Source organism: Giraffa tippelskirchi, chromosome 9, assembly GCF_054371585.1.
Source record: "Giraffa tippelskirchi isolate mGirTip1 chromosome 9, T2T-mGirTip1v1.2.pri, whole genome shotgun sequence".
Taxonomy (NCBI): domain Eukaryota; kingdom Metazoa; phylum Chordata; class Mammalia; order Artiodactyla; family Giraffidae; genus Giraffa; species Giraffa tippelskirchi.
The window spans coordinates 138,064,189-138,089,287 of record NC_137283.1 but is presented as its reverse complement, the minus strand read 5'-3'; the positions used below and the strand labels follow the sequence as shown (position 1 = coordinate 138,089,287).

The 25,099-nt window shown below is 38.5% G+C and overlaps 1 protein-coding gene and 1 long non-coding RNA gene across 5 annotated transcripts in view; both read right to left on the bottom strand.

Annotated features, from left to right (window-relative positions):
- Window positions 1-25,099, bottom strand: part of PDE7B (phosphodiesterase 7B) — a 350,661-nt gene that overhangs the window by 121,303 nt on the left and 204,259 nt on the right. The gene's annotated exons all lie outside the window — the stretch shown is intronic.
- LOC145521046 (uncharacterized) lies at window positions 905-3,257 on the bottom strand. The gene is made up of 2 exons (XR_014065034.1): window positions 2,005-3,257; window positions 905-1,862 (listed from the first exon to the last, which is right to left on the bottom strand). It is a non-coding gene; the product is annotated as an uncharacterized LOC145521046 (long non-coding RNA).

Below are 25,099 nucleotides of genomic sequence, written 5' to 3'. Positions count from 1 at the left end.
AGAATATCTGCAAACCAGGAGCTTTGAGAAATCACCAGAAACAATTGGACAGTCTTTCTCTTTGCCTCCTTTATCCAAATGGCTGGTCAGTGAGTTGTGACTTCTGAATTCTACAGAGGGATTTAACCCTACATTACATTGATGAAAGTTGAAGATCTCGAAAAATACAGGTATTTCAATAAAACCTCTGCCCTTAAGTGGTCTGTGTCTGAAAAACATCTGTATCCAATACAGTACTGTCCAATAGAATGTTCTGCAGTGATGAAACTATTCTGTCTTGTCCAATAGTGTAGCCATATGTGGCTTGTGTGTCGTTGAAGTGTGCTTAGTGTAACTTGGAAACTGAATTTTAAACTTTATTCAGGTTTCATTAATTTAAATTTAAGTAGTCACACATGGCTGCCAATTACTGTATTGGACAATGCAGTTTCAAGATATGGTATTAATGTGTAAACAGATACACTGAGCATGCAAAAGGATGGCTTTTTAAAAGAACGAAGCCAGGGTACTGGCATGCCTGATGGAAGTTTATGTACTCATTAAGAGTATATAAGTCTCCTGATTAGGAGTAGTGCAAAGGGCTTCCCTGGTGGCTCAGACGGTAAAGAATCTGCCTGCGTTGCAGGAGACCTGGGTTTGATCCCGAGGTCAGGAAGATCCCCTGGAGAAGGAAATGCAAACCACTCCAGTATTCTTGCCTGGAGAATCCCATGGACAGAGGAGCCTGGCAGGCTACAGTGCATGGGGTCCCAAAGAGTTGGACATGACTGAGTGACTAACACTTTCACTTTCACGCAGGCTTAGCGCCATTTATACAAAATTCACATATGTTCATATAGATTTGTCTGGAAAGGTATTAACAAAATAGGTTTTTGCAGTTGATAGCATTTGGGTTATTTTTCACTTTGTTTTTTTCTGTTTTAAAAAAATATCTGCCATAAGCAGGTATAATTTAACAAAGCCTGTTTTATAAGAACATATAGTGCAGTTTTCAACATTATTTAGTCTAAAGTCTATATGTATTTTTCAAGCATGAATTCAGCTACCTTTTATAATTTATAGTGCCCCAAAGAAAGATATTTAGGAGTTGGGGTAGGTTCTTACACACCAAGTTGTGTGTACTGCTTGCTAATAAAAAAAACCCCAAAGAGATTCTTTTTGCTTTTGTCTCCTTCAGATACTAGTTCTTTTTTTCTCAGGTATTTAATGTTTTTCATCATCATTGGAATTCTGAGATAGCCTTGCGATATCATCACTCATCTGGAGCTGGGATGCTCAGATACCCAAGTCTGCTTTAACACTGAGGTTTTTCAGGGAATCAGTTAGGTGTGGACCAGGTAGGATCTTTCAGGGGCAGATAGAGAAGGGGTTAATGTCTGTTCATAAGAGTCGTCAGGTGGGCACTCTTGGCCATTTTCCCTAAGTCGAAGGTGTTGTAATGGATTAGTGGTTTTAACTAAACATTGGAAAGGCATTCCAAGAATATAATCTTCATTAGACACCTATGCACAGATGAGTATGGCTCACATTCAGCCTTCACTGGCATAGAGATTTATTTTTAAAATTTTATTGATTTATTTTTAATTGGAGGATAATTGCTTTACGATATTGTGTTGGTTTCTGTCATGTATTAACATGCATCAGCCACAGATATATGTGTGAGTTAGTCCTCTGAAGTCCTGCAAAACTTCTCTTCTTTGTACCTGACCCACAACTCTGCTCAGTATTCTTATATACTGAGCTATAACGACCACGCTGCTGCTGCTGCTGCTAAGTCGCTTCAGTCGTGTCCGACTCTGTGCGACTCCATAGACGGCAGCCCACCAGGCTCCCTGGTCCCTGGGATTCTCCAGGCAAGAACACTGGAGTGGGTTGCCATTTCCTTCTCCAATGCATGAAAGTGAAAAGTGAAAGTGAAGTCACTGTCGTGTCTGACTCTTTGCGACCCCATGGACTGTAGTCTACCAGGCTCCTCCATCCATGGGATTTTCCAGGCAAGAGTACTGGAGTGGGTTGCCATTGCCTAAAGGACTACGTGCCTATGCTAAAACATCAGCCTCATGTGATCGCTCTTTCCTCGATTTATCACCTGGCATCCTAGAGCATTCAACTCACATGGAGGTTGGCACTCAGCTCACAGGCAACTGAACTGAACATTCCATCCAGTGGCTAACCTCAGTTCACCCTGGGATGAGATTAGAATCAGGCAGCCTGGCCAGGTTTGAATTAGCAATGGATGACTCCATAGGATTTCAAATAATCATGGAAACCAGTGTGCATGTGTGTGAGCCAGAGTGGACCCTCAAACTGTTCATGTTCATTATCGAGGGACTCATCTTTTCAATAAAAAACAAAAGAAAATATGCCTTACATTAAAAAAAAATCCAGGATTGATGAAACTTCTTTCATAGGCATAAATGCAGAAATATTATACAATGCAATCATAATTTTAAAGATCTGCATTTATAAAATTCTGATTTTTATCATCTTTAAGATTAATATTTATTAAAAATACTCTTTCATTTAAAAATACATGTTGAAACAGGTATTTCATATGGGCTAATAATCTAATATTTTAAATTTAATTTAAACTTTTATATAAGTAATATGGCACACAGTTTAAAAAAAATCAAATAAGACTAAGAAGCTATCAACAATCAAAAAGTTATCCTCTTTCTCACCATCCCATTCCAGTTCCTAGTCATGTACCCCACTGACAGTTACTTTTAAGAGTTTCAAATTTTTTAATGATATTTACCTCTATATTTCTTAAAAATATATTTTTTTGGCTGTGCACGTGGCATGTGGGATCTTAGTTCCCTGACCAGGGATCAAACCCACACCCCCTGCATTAGACGTGTGGAGTCTCAACCACTGGACCACCACAGATGTCCTACTTCCATATTTGTAAATATTTTTATATTGCTATATCTTGATTTTCAGTTTTAGACAATTAGGTATTAACATTCTAACACAGCCTTCCTTCTCCGTCACACTTTCTGTTCTCTAATGATTCCAGTTTGAGTTAACTCATATTCATTATCATAGTCTTAATATTTTACAGTTGAGCCACATTGGGTACTATGTTGACATTTTATTTATTGTATACTTTTTTTACTTTGCTTAGTTTTTTGTGTATACTAAATCATGATAAAATATATTAATGTTGTCCAGCACAATAAGTGTGATATTTTTCTAATCTTGTTCATTCTGCTTTAGACCTCCTTCCTATAGCTTTGGTCACTGTCCTCCTGATCATTCTCTCCTTCTCTCCTGTGTTGCATTCTCTGATTTTTGTGCTCTCTTTCTCTCTCGCACACACACATCTATCTCTGTCTTCATTATCCATCTCTATCTCTGTTTATATAACACATTCTCCTTAAACTCCCTGACAAAGAGTACATGAGAAAAAACTGACAACTTACATATCTGCATCTTTTATTATAGCCTCCTTCATTGTCAGGGATTGAGAGGGACTTAGCCATTTTTTCCCAGGCACTCCCAAATAGAAAGAACTTTAGGTCTTTTTTCTGGCTAGACCACTTTCCACAGTGAACTGATTTGGGTGCTGCCAGTTAGTGGACATGGAGAAGGCAATGGCACCCCACTCCAGTACTCCTGCCTGGAAAATCCCATGGACGGAGGGGCCTGGTGGGCTGCAGTCCATGGGGTTGCTAGGAGTTGGACACGACTGAGCGACTTCTGGAGAATCCCAGGGACGAGGGAGCCTGGTGGGCTGCCGTATATGGGGATGCACAGAGTTGGACACGACTGAAGTGACTTAGCAGCAGTTAGTGGACATAGTTTGACTTCATTGCTGTGACCTTAGAATGGTGACTCCACCCTTCTCCCAGGTGTTCACATGTTCCATTGTCCAGAACATTGCTGCTCAACTTCCCCAGAGAAAAAACCCCAGTATTATGCCAGAGTAGAAGGGGAGAATTTTCTTGGCTGTGTATGTAGTGACAGCAGAGATCTGGACGGGAGGGTGGTGTCTAACTGCAACCCATACAGACTTTGAACCAATTCTTTTACTTTTAGCATTTTACCATCTCCTTTGCTCCTTGTTGGTGGGTTCAATTCCTGAGAGTTTTAAGGTATGAGACAAAAATCTGCTTACTTCATCCAGATTTTTCCCTTCTGTACTCAGTGGTACAAAGAAGTAAACAACCCAGACATCACCCTCCCATCTACTTTCCGTCCTCCAAATGCATCTCTTGCTTATTGGTGTCTCCCTTTACACTCTTTTCTTTGTAGGGGGTGGTTAGTCTTTTTTTTTTTCCCCACTGTTGCCCCATCATGAGTTTTTGGGATAAACAATTGTATTCAAATCTATCACATTTATCTTCTCTATTAAAAATTAAAGAGAAAACATGTTGTCACTGCATAGATGCAGAAATTAAGACACAGAACATTTGATACACAATCAACATCCTAGATAAATGGGTGAAGTAATTAGGGCCAAAGTTTGCTTTCTCTGCCTCTGAGCAGTCTTGCCTCTTCTTGAGGCATTGTCTGCCCTTGAGAGTTTGTTATGTAATCCAGATAACTCTTCTCAACAGTGAGTACCATTCCCAGGGATCATTCTAATAAGAGAAACTCTTAGAAGAGGGAAAGGATGAAATGGAAGGGGCAGTTAGGGAGAAAAGAGGGCCATCAAGCCATACTTATTGTAGGCACTCTGATAAGCTGCAGCCACACTTCACCCAGAATTAGGTCTTCAAATGATAAAACGGTGCCACTGCAAATTAGAACACACAAGACCCCATACAGCTGGCAGAGAGATGGCGCAACTCTCACCCTTGTTATAATGAGGAAGAGTGAGAAGCATTGTGGTCATGAGCGTATCTCAGCTGTTGTGCCACTTTAAGATATCTCATTTATGATGTAAAAAAAGGAGAATTCGTCAACAGCTCTAAGCAATACAGTTCAACATGCTTTCTTTTTTGTGAGAATCTGAAGAGGGTGGGTCTTCCACGTTGACCAACTCTTTGTAATCCTAGTACATTAGTAATCATTTACCTGATATCGAAGCTGTCAGAGAACATCAAGATAATTTTCTGATTCTGGCAGTCCTTTAATGTTTTCAACAATTCAAGTTTAAAAGAGTCTAAAATATGCTTTTTCTGTGACTAAAGATAAGCACTCAGGAAAGGAGAATAAGAGACAGACAGAGGGAGACCTTGGCTTGAAAACATTTTTTTTCATGAACAAAAATGTCCATCAAAGTCTTTGGTTTTGTGAATTTGCCTCAGAACCTTTCCCTCATTAAAGTTAACCACTGAATGATCTCATGAAGAGGAAAGAAATCTAGTTTCCCCAAATTTCTTTTTGTCATCAGAATGGGGTGGGAATGGATTCTCCACCAAGGAATTGGGTCTATTGGGTAGCACGTGAGGAGCAAAATTTTTTCTTTGATACAGTAAAACTTGCATTTTACTTTCATAGCAAGTTTTTTAGAAAATAGGTTGAGAGTCTTAGCAAGAAAGATATAAATTAGCATCGCCCATGGGCACTTAAATTCCTATGGTTTAAGCTACCCATTCTGTGGTACTTTGTTATGGCAGCCCCAGCAAATGAATATAAAGATGCCCATGATTTTGTGACTCAAGAAAGAAACTTTTCACTTTTATTTAATCAAATCACATTCTTTATTTTTTTTAATTAAAAATGAAAAAAACATTTTTTTTTTGGCCACACTGCGTGGCATGTGGCATCTTAATTCCCTGACCAGGAATCTAACCCATGCCCCTTGCATTGGAAGCAGAGAGTCTTAACCAATGGACTACAAGGGATGTCCCTCCAGTCACATTCTGTACAGAAAAGGGGGGATGTATTTATGTAGCCTCAAGACCTATCACAAGACCTATACAGTGCCTGGTATACAGAGGCACTCAGTGATACGTGTTATGTACACCATCCTCAACATCATTCTGATGGAAGTCCTTGGTTGTGGCCCTAGTTGTGTGATATTGTGGGTGAGGAATGGGGCAACAGTGACCTGCATTGTGACATGGAAGGAAGGTTTACGTGGAGCTGCCCCTATTGACACTGCTACCTCAGATATTCCATCCACACACTTTACCCAGGAGAACAGCCAAAGTGACGTAAGGGTCAACATTGTTCTCAGAGCAGCCCAGCCACAAGCAACACTTCTCCCTGGGGCTTCTGCAAAAAGAGGAGGGTGAGCAGAGTGGCTCTTAGCTGTTCCTATCAGAATGCACAGGTGAGCCAATAAAAACCACGTGACCAGCTTTGTCAAGAGCTGCTGACAAGCCCGAAGATCCAAGACGGACACCTGACCCGTGTCTGTTGTCAAGACTTTATCCACCATGGCAACCAGGCCAGTTTCCACTGCACACGCTGCTCTACAGCTCAACGGAAAAGGATCAAGAAAGTCAAGATTCCAAACATCAACTGCATCGCTCTGTCAAAACCTCTCCTGTGACCTTTCTCAGAAAAGGAAATGTAATGAAAAAATGAAAGCTAACTGGACTATCCATGTCCAGAAGAGTCTTCAGTGGTCAAGTCTCTCTCTGAACGATTCTGCCCTGCCAGTTGATCAGTCTTTCCAAAGAGTAATGTGACACTGTGAAACTTATGCTAAAACTGGGTAAGATACAAAACAGTTATTGGAAGAGATTTTTTCTTTCTTAAGAGCAATAGAAAAATAAAGAAATGAAATTCAAGCATCAGTTTATGCTTTGAGCTATCTAATCAGGTCCCCCCCTCCCCTGCTATTCTCTATCTCTGAACCTTCTTCAATCCCTTCATAGCACTGATGACAGCTTTGATCAGTCTGTCTCCCTCTCTGTCTCTCTCCCACCTCCCACTTCCTTACTTATTTTGTTTTCCTCAGTAGATTGTGGCTTTCACAAGAGCAGGAACTGTATTTACTGGGCTTGCCAATGTCCATTCAGAACTTGCTGCATAATCGATGTTCAAAAAATATTTGTTGAGTGACTGAAAATTAATGAAAAATGTCAGTAGAAACCAAGGAAAGAAGCTGATATCTATTTACTTCTTACTGAGTTGTGCATCTTATAAGGCACTGTCCATAAACTCATCTCATTTAATCTTAAAATGTTAAAACGATGTATTCTGAACACCATTTTTCTGATGAGAAAACTGAGGTCCAGAGAGGTATCATTTCCTGGTGTTTCTGTAATTAAAGTGGAATGAACTAGCTCTCTGGGTCTACAGAGGGGTCTGTAGCCCTTTAAAAATAAAATTCCTAACACTTTGGAATTCAGCTTTATCCTATATGTGTATGTGTGCCTTCCACCCTCCCCCAGCTTACTTTTTCTCTTGTCCAAGCTTTCTGATGCTTTAGTGATTCTAAAGTTAGAGAAATGCTGAGGTGAAGGTGGAGGTTGGCTGCAGAGACCATGGCAGCTCAGCTACAAAACAGCCTCTGTAATTTTGTTTTCATTGGTTATTTTCAATATATTTATTGGTTGTTAAACTGAACCATGTTGACTGTCCCCAGCCAAGTTTCTTACAGCGCAAACGGCACATTAACTATGCAGCTATAGTGAAAGGAGTTAGTACTCCTAGGTGAGCGCTTGAATCTGAAATACAGATGGGTAAGCCGTGAGTGGGTCGAAGGTTCAATGTGATCTTTTCCAAACCTCTCTGGTTTGGAAATCTAACTAGAAACCTCCTGGGGTCCAGGTTTCTGATGAGATTCCTGGAGCTTCTTGGTCCAGGCGTGGGTTTGGAATACTTGGGAAACAGTCAACCACAGGGATCTCAGGGCTCCTCATTCTGGCTTGGTTGGGAAGTGCTGAGCTGCATGAAAAGTAGGACACTTGAGGGGGTTGTGGAGACTGTTTGAAACCTCAACAGGAATTTCAATTGTTCATTGGGTAGGACTTTGGGTTTGGTTTCTATGTAAGACCCCAAAACTTGTTTTCTACTGACTATAGTGTTTTTTATTTGAGTTGTAAGTGTTCAAGTAATATTATAGTATTTTAGTTTGATGATAATAAAAAGTCAGTATGTTGCAAATTTTAAAAAAAGGTCAGAGTGCCTTTCTAAATGATCAGAATGTTTTTTCTTTTGTATTCTGAAGTACACAAAAATATAGCATAAATGAGTGTCTAGAATGCTATTCTAGCTGAATCAATTACTGGCCTTTTTCAATAAAGGAGATTAGAGTACACTTAATATTTTTTCTTTGAAAAATATTGTCATTCATGAGATTTGATTATGCCAATGTTAATATTTGAGAACCACGTATTAATATAATCATGTAAAATGTGAAAAATATAGGTCTGAAAGCAAACTGAGTGGGTATTCATTGAGCTTAATAAATATTCTACCTACACATCATTGTGAAATTATACATAATTTGCTTTAACCTATTGCATCTAATTCAAAGGGATTAAAATGTGATGGATTTTTTTTTTTCTCCTGTTCAATTGGAATTTGAGGACTCAATCCATTTCTAATTAAATTGTTCTGGGTGTCACATCAACATGTTATGTTACCATCTGTTTTTGAGGATAAGTAGCTATTTCTTAAAATTGGTTTTAAATCTTGCTTCTGCTTTTTTACACTTTGATTCTTCAAAATACAGTGCATGACATTTTAAATTATCTGTAGCCTAACATGTATGCTCAGGAAGAAATGACCAGTGGTAGTGGTAGGGGATTTCTAATTTTTGATAATGATCAATTTAATATTCTTTGAACTTTGGTATCTCTTGTGCTCAATTTAGCTTAGATTTGCTGTTTGAATGATATTTTTTCCCTTAATGGTGAATCAGATTGGAGATAGAGAAAGGATATACCACTTCTTTAAGCCTTATACTTACTATTCTGAATTAATTTTTTTAACATTCACTTTTGTGATATTTTTACCAAAACAATTTATCTCTGAGTTATTTCCTGATGAAGATACTGTGATTTTTAACACACCCTTAAAAGCAAAGAAATAGACTACAATTTAAGATTGTTTTCTCATATTTTATAACTGTGTATTATAGAACAAAGTTCTCAAAAATGCTAGAAACAATTCATTGAAAAAGACTCAGTTTAATTTAATAGGCTAGATAGCACTTTAAAATATTTAAGGTAGACAGTATATTACTAACTGCACTCTTGAATGCCCTCAAAACTCTGCACATTTATATAATCAAATGCTTCTTAAACTACCAGTCATGCATTTTTTTGAGACGACTTTAAACTCGTTCATTTCAAGAACTGAAGTTGAAGGGGAAAATCATGACTTTCTCTCTGAGGACAGGTTCACTGCCAATTATTTTCAAATTCCTCCTCGAGTGTGATCTGACATGACCTCACACATCCATATCTACACACATGTGTGCAGTCACACACAGTCTTTCACATGCTTTAAAGATTGATTCAGTGCACGCAGAGAGCATTTTGTCTCTTAGGATTCGTCTCTGCTTGCTCACTGCTTCCAGCTCCTCTGCCTTTAAAGTTTCATAGACAGCACATTTTCCAATTATTTCAAGATTGTTTTTCCTGTGCTATGCGGATTAATGTGATGTGGGCAGTTAAGCACTGAACTGTTTTTAGGATGAAAACATAAATCACAAACTTTCCTTTCAGATTGAATTTCTTCTTCTCCTGAAGAAAATCAAGAACCAGAAATTCCTTCTACATTAATTAGATGATCATTGTTTGCTGCTTTTCCTCTTCCTGACCTTCTCTTTTCATTGACTCTGTCTGAAAGGGAAGTGTGTGCAGCACTCATTTCAAAGGAATGCTTGCAATTTGGCGGTAGATTATGCAAACTCCAATTAGTGATCCACAAGGTGTTGAAAAAACAGGGTCCGATGTGTGGGAAACACAGGGAGGCTCACTTCCAGCAACTTGAAAAACACCTTCCCTGCTTAGATGTGAAGCCACATCTATATCAACATGAAATGCTGGTCAAAGTCACATCTACCATAGTTGAAATGGAAAACCAAGCCAAACCAAAAAAAAAAAGTAAAACACCTTAATTCTACTTATGTTTGGTGCACAGAAGTCCTTATACATGGTTTTCAGGTGTTAATTACAATGTCCTATATAGTTTTTGGTTTTATAGTTTATTTTTTAAATTAAATTTTTTTAATTGAAGTACAGTTGATTTACAATATCATATTAGTTCCAGGTATACAGCACAGTGATTCAGTTATACCAAATATATGTATATTGTTTCTCAGATCCTTTTTCTGTATAGATAACTAAAAATATTGCATGTAGTGCTATACAGTAGGACCTTGTTATCTATTTTATGTATAGTACTGTGCATATGTTAATTCCATACTCCTAATTTATCCTCAGTTTTATAATTTAAATACTGTTCACTTTTCATTCACTCATTTCCATTAAAATTATTTATGCTCAGTTTTGGGTGTACAGCTCTTCACAGACCATGGAGTCTAGTGAGATGAGGGTGAAAGTGGACAGTAGAAAACCACAAATGCAGATGGTTAGAGTTGAGAAATAGAAACTTAATACCATCTCATTTAGAACTAGAATTGCTTAGTCTGGAGAAAAATGGACAAACTGTTACTATAAAGATGCCTTGAGCTGAAACATCTTATATGCATACTTTATCTTTTTATCTAAAACATTTCTGAGAATGAGAAATTATTTCTAATGTGTGAAGGAATTTTCCTACAGAGATAAGAAGTGGGTGTCCAGAGGAATACTCTGAGAGTCATCGACAAGGATACAAACAGAACTCCTATTTCTCTATCTTCAGATTTGTTCTCTGTCCCCCATCTCTCCTGCTTCAGTTGCTACATGATATTGTACAACTTTTAATCTTCTAAAATAATATTTACCATGGTACATTATGTAACAGAATATACTGTGTATCTGACAATTTTTAAAAAACACCCTTTTATTTTAGATGTTTTTTTACCATAATTAGTTTTCATCTGCATAGTGAGAGCTGATCAGCTATTTTTTCCATTGCCTAGGCCATGACTGTTCCATTAATTTGTCCTAAGTGTCACATTCTCAAAGGGCTTTGCATTTCTCAGAATTTAAGGATTCTCCAATAAGAAAATGATGGCTTTATAAATGAGAATCAACGAGGTTTCATTCTGTTCAGGGTTTAGTTCAGAATCATCCCAGGTTCTCCTATCATACCATTGCCTTCTAAAAGAACCAAACCAAACTCAAACAACAAACTAGGAATCCAGGGTACACCTTTGCTCTCAGGGTTCACTACATCATCCTACAAGGGTGAGGGGAGATTTCCCTTGTTTGAAGACAAGAACTTGGGCACAGCACTCAGAGCTGCTGTGGAAGGGGGATGAGATTGGGTGCCCTATTTGGCTAGTACTTCCTTCTGGACTGCAACGAAGTCAGACTGACTAAAAATAAGGAAAGGCCACATGTGGACATGCCTGGATAAAACTTAAAAAAAAAAAAGAGGAGAGAAAGAAAAATTTTTATGGAAACCATTGGAATGTGAGAAGCTTTGAGGAAGCCCTGTGGCAGTGGTGTATGAATTGATGACCCTATTGTAAACCACTGCTTAGAACTCTGACAATCACAGGGGGAAATACTATTTTTGTGTTATTACTAAGAACTGATAAAAAATAAAGAGCATAGCTTAGTGCTTAAAGTTCGAATATTAACTGTTCAACAACAGCTATTACTCTAGAAAATGGAGCTTTCTGAAATTTATGCCTACTCAGACTTTTTCTTTAAGCCAGAATAAAATATTTAGATGAACACATCACAGAACCACCATTCCACCTAATCAAATATACTGAATTGCATAATTTAATAATATTGTTGCATACACAGTCATGCACCCTGGATTCCTTGTTTGCTCTTTGTGTTTGGTTGGGTCCCTTCAGAAGCAAAGGTCCTACAGCTTCAGGGTATTTGGAAGTGGTGGGAAGATTCTGAACAGGGTCCTGCAATGCTTCCTCAGCTGGAGGTAAAGGAGCAATGTTCTGAGCACCCTGGGATTAAATTACATGCTTGTCAAAAATCACCAACTTTCACTAATTACAGTAGAAACATTGGACTTAGCAAATAGTCAAATCAAGTCCAAGGTCTTTGTGAATTAGCCTGATACTCATAAGCATTTGCATGGCTTCTAGTATGAGAGAAAAAGGACACCAGTTTCAGCTTTTTCATGTCATTCCACTCCTGAGACTTTGCCTCAAAAGTAGTTTTGTGATGCAAATGTTTAATTTGATAAACTTATTTTTAAGTAATTGTACAGAAGAAAGGGTTATTAACACAATTCCACGACATCTTCAAGGTAAACTGAAAAGACCCTGCAAGCCCAAGTTTCACCAGCATTCCTAGGGAGCTGCTGATAAGTTCTTTTGTCCCAAGAAGCTGAAGCCAAGTATATGTCTTCCCCATTGACTTAAAGGCACACGTGAAATCGTGTTTTGTGGTACTTGGGCAATGGGTTACCTGTAAGGGCTAGGTATAAATGTAATTGCACACACACATACACATGCCACCCTTGTAAACCTACTTTTGGACTCTGTTACTTGTTTATTGTTTATTCATTTATTGACAACAAATATTTACTGAGCCTCTATCATATGCCAGGTATAAAGCAATGACAAATACTATTTTTGCTCCTCAGGAGCTTATGGTATTTTGGGGAAAGGTAGAAATTAAATCTATAATTACAAGCATCATGAAGGAGACATGAAGGAGAATGAAGGATGCAGTAGGAGCATGTCCTAGGGGTATCAGGGAAGGTCTTCTGGAAAGAGTGACAATTAAGCTATAGACAATGAAAGCAATGCTTTATGGGCCATGAGATGGACTCCCTTTTAAAAGGAGAGGAAATGAATGGAACTGATTCTTACCTCCATTGTCAAGTTCTTGGTCAAGGCTCCAGATATGAAGGTGGAGATAACTATATGAGACAGCCTAGAAGGGGTCAAACTGGGTTTCCTGGCCCACCAGGAAACCAAATAGGACCCAATCTGAGACCCTCAGAGCTTCGAGAGAAAAATGGTCTCCATTCAGATCCCATGTTTGAGGGAAGAAGTGGCCTGTCATTGATTCTTCTTCTCGAGTCCCTTGCCCCTAGCCCAGAATTCAATGAACTTGTCACCAACAGAGAAGCAAGCAGGTGGGTAGCTTTTGCATTTATGAGATAGAAAGCTGTTTTTTTTTTTTTTTTTTTGCCTACTGTTGGGTGATTTTTGGCTCCTCATGCACAGACAGAAAATCATTATAAGTAATTTGGTTTGTTTTTCTTCTTTTACAGCATATGTTTGACCTGTTTGTGCTTTACCTGTATAGCTGTAATGTTAATACAGCTGCAGTTTCAGAAAAATTTTAGCTACTAATAGCCTTCTGTTGTACAATAAAACAAACCCCAGGGTAAAAATATGTACAATTAAGAAGTTGTGAATATTTTTATAGTTTCATTGCATGTTAATAGAAGCCTAAGCCAGATGCTACGCCACACATTGCATTAAAAAAAGATTATGTTCTGCATTCAACCTTATAATTAATTAATTAAATAAACTTTAATGGGTACCTGCCTCGCTTGGGGCAAATGGATGTTGGAGGGAAATTTATTATGTGGCCAGGGAGATATAAAATATACAGTAATAGCTATAGCACAAGCCAGAAGGTAAGAAAAAGAGATGTGATGGGTCATAGGTGTGGGAGTGTTTATTACTGAGATAGTAGGGAAGGCTACACAAAGATGGTTATTAAGCTGATCATTGAGGGTTAAGGGCATTTGGAAATTAGAGGTTTGGGGATGAGGCATGAATGTCCAGAAGAGATAACTTTGAGTAAATTCAGAGTGAGAAAATAACAGTGCATTTGTGAAACATAAACCATCCTGTTTTGTTGGTGCAAAGGGAAAGTGAGGCAGAAAGTGAGGCCCAAAGGAGTGAGGCCAACTCGTGATTCATCTTGGATGCCAAGTGAATGGGAAGCCCCTAGAAAATTTTGAGGTAGAGTTGTATAAGCAGAGCTCTGCCTCGGATGGAGTAAACTGTGTTCAGGATGAATTTATCCTTAGGACATGCTGAAAGTAGGGAATGCAGATAGAGGACTATAGCAGCAATCTAAGCAGCAATCTAATCTAAGAAATAAGGAGGACCTGACTTCCCAGGGTGGTGGGAGAAATGGGCTGGAGTGTGTGGGTGGGGCAGATATTAATAGGCTTTTGGAGTTCCTTTGATTTTGTGAGATATTTCAGGTCTACTTTTTAATCTCAAAATATCCACTTGTAGTTTTAAGTGCTTTCTGTGATCTTTATCAGCTATGGAGCCAGATTCCCTAGGTACCTAGGTTAATCAGATGCTGTTCACTCAAGTAAACTCTGCTCATTCTTCCAGGCCACTGGCTACAATTTTGCAAGCCCTTGTATTATTTTTTCTCTATATTTACTCTAGATTCATTTCCACATATATTGTCCCTTTTAGAATCTTGTTTATGTAGGCAGGGTCATTAGTATTAGTCCCATTTTACTGAAAACCTGCCCAAGGGTATATTGATAACAAACATTCGATTAAAGGTTCTTTTTCATTGTTTCTTCTTGTCTCTCTATCTACTTCAATTTTGAGGGTTCAAACTGATCTTGAGACTCTGGAATAGCAATAGGAAATCTAATCCAAACTCAGATCTAATCCTGCTCCCCTTGCTTCTCCTCTCTATCCCTCTTGCCCCACAGGACTTCAGGATGGTCTAGAATCAGCTGATAGATTCTACTGCATTCCTAGAACCATCTCAGCCTACAGTTCAGTCTAGGGTCTTGAAAATGACAGCAGATCCACTCTAGAGAGGGAGTTTGGGCTCTGAAGTTGGTCTGGAGCCTAGCTGGGCATTGGAGGTGGAGAGAATGAGGTGGCGGGAGGAAAGAGAGTCTTTCAAGAGCCCAGAGCTACTTACTGTTCTCAGGACTAAATGGTTTTCTTCTCTTTTGTTTACATGGCAACTTTTCCGATCCTTTGAAAATCCTCCTGGGAAAGAGTCCCTTTGGAGTGTGCCATCCTGGTTAATAGTATCGGCTCTAGAGAGCTCAAATGTGAGTTCAAATTCTGTCTCACTAGCCATGTGGCTTTAAGACGACTGTCCTAACCACTTGGTGCCTTCGTTTTTCCATCCACGTAATATGGTAATAGGATTTACCTTGTGAAGGTGGTGGAAGCATGAGAACACAGTTTAGTTTATGACCACACTGTAACCTTTGAGGCCATAAGCCTTCACTCCTCTATACTCTCACAGACTCTTGCCTTCTATCACAGCAAGTATCACAGAGTATTTGATTATTTCCATTTCTGTCTTTTCACTAGACCATGAGCTCCTTGAGGGCTGGTTCAGTAATGCTAATATCCCATGCTTGAGGTCTGGCAATGTACCAGGAACTGTACTAACTTACATAGAAGACTGAGGACCAAGAGGTTAGACACTTTGCCAAGAATCACATGTAGTAAGCAACAGACCGGGATTCAAAGCTGGGTATGTTGAGTTGCATTCTCAATCGCTGGCCTGTTGTATCCCAGTCTTAGTCATCTTTGTACCCCCTGGGGCCTGGTGCAATGCCCAGCATGGATTAGATGCTCACTTAATGATTACTGCTTGATGAATAGGTTTGCTGGATTTTACCCAACAGGTGGTTGGATTTGATTACATCTCATGTGACCTCTGTGGGCTATTGCTAAGTAGCTGAACATATTGAGAGGTACTCTTGTCCTTGTTTTCACAACCTCTTTAACTTTCAGATTTGGCAGGTAAGGGTATCCTTCTTCCTTAGATCGGGGAGGGAGAGAGAGAGAGGAGTCATTAAAGGTTAAGTTACTGGCCTAAGGATTCCTGATTTTAGACTAGTTCTCAGGCCTCTCTACCTAAAACAACTCTCCTTGAATTAGTGAAGAATTTCTTATTCTCTTGATGAGACTCCCCCATAAACAATGCTATTAACACTAGCATTGATTCATTCAGAAGTAAAGCTATTTGTTATGCTACTAGCAAATAACTGAATTTACTCAAGAGGAAAATAAAAACAGAGGGTGGCAGTCAACCTCATAGCATTTGTCTCATTCATTTACATTCATGTATTTCAGAAATCATTACTGAGTATCTACAATATTAAAGGCAACCACCATGCACAGCATAATGTTCTTGGAAATAGTATGACAATCTTCCTGCTGGGGTTTGCCCTGAAAAAGCAACCAAAACAACTCAGAGGACTTTACTTTCTCTTTTTTTTTAAAGAAGTAGAATGTATAAAAGGATATGTATAAGGTGAAAAGAACCCTAGATTTGGAATCAGAAGCAGGAAATTACAACCCCAGCTCTGTTACATAGTGGTTAAAACCTGGACTTTACTGAGCACATATTTAGTGACAGGTATTATTCAAAGCCTTCTTATTTATTATTATTATTATTAAATATGAAAAACAGCTTTATTGAGATTCACTGACACAAAAAATTGTATATATTTAATGTACCCAACTTGATGTTCAGTTATACATATACATTGTGAGATGATCACCATAATCAAACTAATTATTATATCCAGTATCTCCATCTAGTTACCATTGTGTGCATGTGTTGAGAAGATTTAACTAAAGATCTATCTTCTCAGCAAACTGTAAGTATATAATACAGTATACTGTTGGCACCATGCTGTGCATTAGGTCTCTAGATTTAGAAATAACACTTATTCAGGAAAAAAGCTCTGCCAAAAGGTTATTAGCTAAGGAAGGAGGGATTAATTAGATATTCATTTTTATCAATTAGATTTAAAATAATTATTCATTTTGGTTCTGATATATTCTAATTTTTCAGGCTAATATTTTACATCAGAATATAAGGGTTTGAATTGTTATATAATGTTTCATGCTCAATTTCTTGATTCCAAACTGCACTGTAAATTCTCAGGAGGAAGGGGTTGTGATTTGTAAGTTTTTGTGTGTCCCTCTACAGGTATGGCAGAGGTCTAAGTTTTGGTAGATGGGCAATGATGAATTTATAGCAAATACTTTCAGTAAAGTGATGTCTAATGTACCTAACATCATCATCATCACTATTTTCTTAATTGAAAAGTAAGATTTTAGCCTTTTATTTATGAAAGCAGTTCATTTATTTCAACTGTGAGGAGGTGAGAGCTAAAATCTTGAATGTGAAATAGTTATGAAAACTGAAAGGCATGGTTTGGGGAGATTAATCAAGTGGACTTTAGGATATTATTCAAACAGCCACTATGTTCTTGGAGTTTGCATAATTAAAACTGAGAAATTTACGCCTAGCGCCTTGGTTTTTCCTGCTCAAATGCAGCAAAACACCACCCTCCTCCTGCCCCCAGCCTTGCCAAAGTTGTCGTTCTGAGCTTAAACCAAACATGGGCTTGGTTTCAAGTGACTGTGCCCTCCTGGCAAGTTTCCATCAAAGCTCAGGTCTCCACGGCTCACACTTTGGCTGGCTCTGGTGCAGAGAGAGGAACGTTTACATCTGCATAGCAAGTAGGAAGGTGTCTTTTGATTCCACATCCAGGGATTTGATTAATTCTGTATAATTGCATTGAGAAACTCCAGAGAGATCAGAGCCAGGGATGGCATCTGCATTCATTCTTCTATCTTCTCTCTGCCTCAACAATGAGTCACTTCTATGCTGTAAAGTTGCTATTAGACCACCTCTGGTCCAAAGCACAGGTCAACTTGACATGTCAGCATTGCTCAGGCTGAACAAGGGCTCAGGGTGGCTCATTCATAATTCATGCATCTGAAAAGTGGATTATGTGTATTTAGGTTGCTGACTTCCCAATCGTATTTCTGATACTTTCATAGCAGAACCTAAAAGCCTTACATTCTATTACATTATTTCTAAAGTAAATCACTCTTTTCTTTCAAATTAGTGTCCTCAGTGGAATTCATTTTGGTCTATAGAGCTTTAAAGTACATAGACAAGATGTAGTATGTTTTTCTATGCATTCTGTAAAATACCATCTATGAAAAAGCCCTCTTCCCTCTTCCCCTCATTTCATCTTTCCCAAATCACATATTTTGTAGCATGCATGAGTGCTAAGTTGCCTCAGTGGTGTTCAGCTCTTTGCAGTCCCATGGACTGTAGCCCTACAGGCTCCTCTGTCCATGAAATTCTCCAGGCAAGAATACTGGAGTGAGCTGCCATGCCCTCCTCCAGGGGATCTTCCCAACCCAGAGACTGAATCCGCCTCTCTTATGTCTCCTGCACTGGCAAGCAGGTTCTTTACCACTAGCACTACCTGGGAGGCTTTTTAGAGCTTGAGAGAACACCAACTGATACTTGAGCGATAAGACGGGAGGAATATAAGCTTCCCGAAACTAACATTGCTCAAAAAGTTGGAATATCATATACTAGGGCTACAGTGAGTTGTTCATTCTGAACTGGGATAATTTTTTTACTAACCAGATATTCTTTTTCTTAATTCCCTTTGATTGTTATTTCTTCCTTGCTGCTGAGTTCCCAAGAAATAGACCTTGGAGGTGGAATGGAGACACAGTCTTTGTTCAACAAATATACTGGTAGTTTCAGGTGTCTTTGGACATTTTGGGGAAAGCAGATGTTATATGATTTCAGGGTGCATTTGTCGCCAGTTGAAGATATTAGAAACTCTAAAATCTCATGAGAAATCTAATGGTTTTTCTTCAACATAACTAGACGACATCAAATCCTGCCAGTTCCATTAGGAACTGAGCCATTATGTTGATCTCCTCACAAAACCCTGTTTCTGAGAAGTTTCTCGGATCTGCGGTGCTTTGGCTACGTCTGCTGCTTGTCAAAAGTGATCAATCTTGATTCCTAAAAAGTTGTGGCTGGAATTCTAATGGAAACATGTTATGAACTGACTTTTTTTGGTCTTTTTTTTTTTTTTTTTTGTCTGCAGATATCGTCCCACTAAATTCAAGTAAAATACTCTGTGATTAAACAGGTTTTTGATGTTGAGTGACCATTCATACCATAAATAACTGACTACTCAAAAATGAGAACACAAGCCTCTCACATTTTAACTTATTTTAGCTAAGGACTTAGTTGATGACTGAATACCGGCAAATTCAATGTGCTTTTAGAAATTACTTTTGCATGTACTTTGACCCAACCAAAACTTAAATTCCATTTCTCCACCCAAAATCAATCAGAACATTTTGACAATTGCATGATTAGAAGAATTAGTTTTCACTTTATACTCTAATGTATAATGTATAAGATGAAAATTTCATTAAAAATGGTAAGTAAAGGGTATTTTCAAGATTGTATCACTGGAATTGCAAATGTAATTAGGCCAAAATCCTGTTCTATGACTTTTCTTCCCACTTTATTTAGGACTCAGAGTAATGCACCTTGGATGAAGGAATGCAAATTAACTGCTCCCTGTTTTTTCAAAGATAAACTAAAAGGCTACCTTACTACTTCTGAGTAATTATTAGAAATAAGAATAGTGTGGGATAATAACCATTAACACTTACAAAGTATTTACTATGTACTAACAATCTGCTAGTTTCTTTACAGGGACCATCTGATTTGATCTTGCACATAATGCAGTTTCTATTGTTATTTTCATTTTACAGAAGGAAAAACTGAGGTCCAAAGAGTTTAGTAAAAATACAAAGCAGTCTGACTCCAGAGCCCATCTTTTAACCATGATAATGAAGTAAAGGGAAGTATCCCCAATGATAGGGCTAAAGGGGGTGTTGGGTAGTAGGCAATTATTAATTTTTCATAATTAAAAGGAAAGAATATAAACCCTATAAAAATGGAGTCTGTTACCCAAGGAGTTGAGAACTGAAGGCCCCCTGAGAAACGAGCCTTTATGATCTTTAAATTTCAACTTCATGGGGCAAGAGCAAACATCAACAGTGACTACAGAAGAACTCAACAACCTGAAAGGTGGGTCCAGAGGCCTCTAGAGAATATTATCTTGATTCCAAGTCACCTTACAGTAGTTAGTATACTGCATGCCTGGTCTGCATGTATCTTAGTTGGCCCTTAGTTCAAGCTTGGTTTTCAATTAAATTGCAAAGTTATTCAACTTGCTTAGCTTGACAAAAACTGATAATATAAATATACTGCAACTGTTGATAATAAAGGGCTCACCTTGACCTTGGCAACCTGTGAGGAAGAGCAGCTCAGCTCTAAGAAGTCAGAAGATACAGTAACAAGTCTTTCCAGTGCATTCAGACTCCACCCCTTTCTATTCTCTGTGCTACCCTTGGCATTATCTAGCTCAGGCCTCCTTCTTCCTTTCTAAATTCTACTGTTCTTTTTAGAAAGCCCAATTATGCTTTCTCTCATCTTCTACTCTTTTCCTTACTTATTTTGCAAGATCATTGTCCAGTATATAATAATTGGGCAAAGCAAAAGCCTGTTTTCTTTCTGAAATTAATTTGTTCCAACACACACTGGTAACCCTTCACAGTGAGTTTTATTTGGCAGTGGTCTCAGAAAAGATGTCTGGACTGAAGCTCTTGATACAGTGACACCCAGCTGCTCATCACTTTTGCACTGAATAGGAATAAATCCACTTCTTTTCAATACTTACTGTGCTTCCTTGAATATAGTATTTATCTCTTAATCTGAACACATACAGTTTTTTCCAATTTTCTGAATCCATGGGAAGTATTAAAAGGGCTTTCACTGAGCAGAATGTTAGGTGAAGTATGGGAATTGGGTTCAAATAAAATGAAAAATGCATTCAGATATTATTTACTCTGAACTTTTAATACAACATGTATGTTTTGAGTGTCTACATGGGTTCATATGCTGGGGAAACATGGATGAAATAAAGGGCTTAGTTTTGGTACTCAAAGTAAAGAGTAGCAGCTAAAAAATCCAGTAAGGCCTCAAGAACCACCCATGTGTTAATTAGGACTCCTTACTGATATGTATTTAATTACAGCCAAATGTCTGGCATGACCAAAAGCAAATATGAAATCACTTCTACCATCTAAGAGGAAGCATTTGCTTCTTAATTTTTCTCTTTCCATGTTAATGATTATAAAAGCAGGTATACCCATTATGAGATTAGTAGAACTGTTGGATGTCCAGTGGCTATAACCTAACTTAATACATTCACAAGAACTGAACCATTAGCTGAAGCTTGCATTTCCTCCCTGAGGTTACAGTTTCATTCTCACTCCCACACTTACGTACATGTTCTTGACCCTTTTTTATGTCTGACTGCTTAGGTCAGTTCAGTTCAGTTCAGTTGCTCAGTCGTGTCCGACTCTTTGTGACCCCATGAATCGCAGCACGCCAGGCCTCCCTGTCCATCACCAACTCCCGGAGTTTACCCAAACCCATGTCCATCGAGTCAGTGATGCCATCCAACCATCTCATCCTCTGTCGTCCCCTTCTCTCGCCCCCAACCCTTCCCAGCATTAGGGTCTTCTCCAATGAGTCAACTCTTCGCATGAGGTGGCCAAAGTATTGGCGTTTCAGCTTCAACATCAGTCCTTCCGATGAACACCCAGGACTGATCTCCTTTAGGTCAGACCACCCCAAAGTCACAGTTGGGCCACCTCACTTTTGTCTCCCCAATGAATAGTCTCTATGGAACCATCTTTCACTGAGAAAGTCTGTAAAACTCCCTCATTGTGATGAACCTCTGTATAACTGCATATCAAACTCCTAAGAAGGATGTCCTCCATTATCATATAGGGAGTCCTCATCAAAACTTCCTCCACATACTCAAAGCCAGGAAAAAAAATTTTTTTCAATGAATGCTGTAATCATACTGTTTCCCCTTTCACCCTGCCTGCTAGGAAGTTCAAATCTCAGTTTTGCTCAATCACTTTGTATATTTATTCTCCTTCCCTCCTACTTTACTATATGGTTTTTGTCTTTTATCCAGACAGGATGTCTTTGTATACTTACGGCTTATTATGACCTTCTTAGAAGCTTACAAATCTTTTTAGAATTAGATGTTGTATAAATAAGTTCTTTTCCTCAACATTTTTTATTTTAAATTTACACATAATTGCAGTATTGATTTAAAAATTGATTTAATCTCTTACCTCATCTTCTGAACAGCTCATACATGTGCCTTTGCTTATGACCTAATGGTTGAATTCCATAGTTCTGGTTCTGAAGTTTTGAAAACTTTTCATAGGGGAGTATATTCCGTGTGTTGTGTGTATCTAACCAACCCATAAATAATTTATTATTGTGGAATGGAGGTGGTGATACCCAAAGAAAAGTGATAATAATGATGATTGGAGTCACTGAATACTTTGGTATATTTTGGGTAGGGTAATATATCTTTTAGCCTATTATCAAAGACATGTCATAGCCATAGCTTAGTTGTCAAGATTGGGAAAGTTAAACTTTAGGAAGCAAACTCCTTCTGAGACAAACCAGAGTTAGTTTCTACATCCTATTAACAGTCAGCTTCATCCAAGATTTATAATGCACTGAGCAAGCTGAATTGGCTATAGGACCAATTTAGAAGCTCTGTGTAATGTCTTTGAATACCTTAATGTTGACATTAATCCATAATTCACAATTTCAGGATATGCTTCTTGGGGGGAAGAGAGGAGGGCAAGGGCAAAACAACAATGAGAGAGTTCAAAAGGGTGGAAGATGCACTCGGGGTATTTGGATTGGCACTGTAGCGCTCGCGGATGCTTGTGATTGCTTATCTGACTTATCTAAACTGCTGACGTCAAAAGAATTAGGCTAGAAATCTTATGATTACAGCTTTTCTTGTGATCTTTTCTGGTATTTCCTGTTTCCTGTCAGGCCAAATATACTTCGAGAGAGGGTTATTTTGTGGCATCTCACCGTTTCTGCCTCAGCAAGAGCCCGAGGTACAGGGAGCATGAAGTACAAATAATTAAGAACAACATCAGAAAACTCTGTCCGCCGCCACCTCCCTCATAGTCACTGACATTTCTTTTTAAACATCAAAAAAGTTTCTGTGATGATTCAGAGTAGGGTCTTATTTTTAACGGAACAAGGTCTATTGTTCATTAAAAAGAAGAAGCCACTTCAATTATGTTTCTATTACCTTATTTGGGTGGTAATGAGCAAGCAGGCTGTGAATGGTACAATTCAAGCAGCCAAAAAGGCTTCAGAGAGAAAGGAGAGAGTTTCAGAGGAAAAAGGAGGAAAAATGGCCACGAAAGGCTATACTCTTCCTTTGCAAACACAGACACCTTATAGAAGCAAGCAAGAAAAAAAAATGGATGGTTAAGGATGAGCTTCATCAAATCTCGCCTAAATGGCTAAATCTTCAACTTGCTTTCTGAACTTCACACTGATGTTTGGAAATAGAGCCTGAGGGATCAAGAGGTTAATCCTCAATGGTTTATAGGCAAATGTACTACAGACCTAAGCTACCAACAGCCACACGCACTGGCTCTGTCTGGCCCACCGTTCCCCTACCCCGAAATTCTGTCTCCAAGTGACAGGAGGAAAGAAACAGAACAGAGTCACAGACATATTTCATTTATGATGGTTTTAGCAACCAGCAACTACCATCTCTATTTATCTTGTATGTAACTTCCTTTAACCTCACCATCCTGTTTAAATTCTCACCTCTAGCATTCTTTTCTGGTGAACAACTGCCTTTTTAGTGCACTGCAGACACTCTAGATGGGGAAATTCACAAAGAGAGGGCTTGGGACTTGCCCACAACAATTTATAGTTGAAAACAAGAAAGATACCTGTATAACATACACACCTAAGTATGCATTTATTGGTACATCTATAATTCTCGCTTGTGTTTAAGATGGACAACACACACTTACATAATGCAAGCACAGAGATGCTGGCACTTGGAAGTGAAAAGGATAGAAAATTAGATTTAGAGAGATTATCGTGTAGAGAGGTATTTTTGGAGTTGAGAGACAAAGTTTGGACCATGGCAGAAAGCATGGCTGAGTCAACGGCATGGCTGCACATCAAGGAACCTCGAATTGTTTCCAAGTATATTGTGTAACTGGAGAAGGAAATGGCAACCCACTCCAGTATCCTTGCCTGGAGAATCCTAGGGACGGCGGAGTCTGGTGGACTGCCATCTATAGGGTCGCACAGAGTCGGACACGACTGAAGCGACTTAGCAGCAGCAGCAGCAGCATATTGTGTAACCTCTAAGTACATCAAACTTTCTTACCTAAGAAAATGCAGAGGTTTAACTAGATGATCTTAAAGGCACTTTCTATTATACAGTGCAAAGAATTCTCTACTTTCCCCTTAGCATTTTTCAGTAGTTCTACAAAAGTTGAGATTTCTTATTCATGTGCGCTCTGGTCCTTTTGATATCATGTCTTCATTTTTTTTTCCTACTACTCTTTACGCCGAACATCAGAGCAAGTTAACTTGACTAATCTTCATTTCTCAACAGTTTTTTGTGCTTTTCTGCTTCTGTACCTACATTCATATTAATTCCTTCACCAAGAAAGTCACCTTGTCACATCTTGTTGAGATCTTAACTATTTTAAAGACATAGCTATCACGACCAGTCCACACAGAGCCTTTCTCATTACAGAGATGGGTGAGTTAATGTCCAGTCCTCATGGAGTATCTCTCATACTCTTTTGTATTTGAGTAAATAATTCTAACTCAATACATTATAAGCTACATAAGAACTGAGTTTTTCTTATACATTTTCTCATTCATCCTGTGACACATAGCCTTGAAAAAGTTGTTTGCTTAAAAAAATCACGGCAACCTGAAGACAGGAAGAAACATAACTTGGCAAAGTAAGAGGGACAGAGTGTTCTGACATTGGGAGGATAAATTGTGCCAGGTTTTGAATTTGGGGAGAAGATGAGCATGACTTTGAATGGGAGGGCTGGATAAAGAACATCAAGGATGTAAATTCTTCAGGACAGGGTGGTGTCAGGTGGTATAGGGTGTTGGCTTGATGATTTGTGTATTATTTCTCGTAAGATACTATAGCACTTGGGAAGTTGGTTTGTAAGTTAAAGAAAAATATTTACCATCTCAAAATTTTCAGTGAACACCAAACTGATGGCTAGAAATTCATTGGTATCCTTACCCAAGTCCATCTCTCCACCAGCCACTATTGCTAGAGTGACCTTTCTAAAATGAAAAATTCATCACTTCCCACTAAGATTATTTGAAATCTTCTCATTATCTGGAAGGAACATTCCTTAGAAAGACAGATTAAGCCCTTGGTA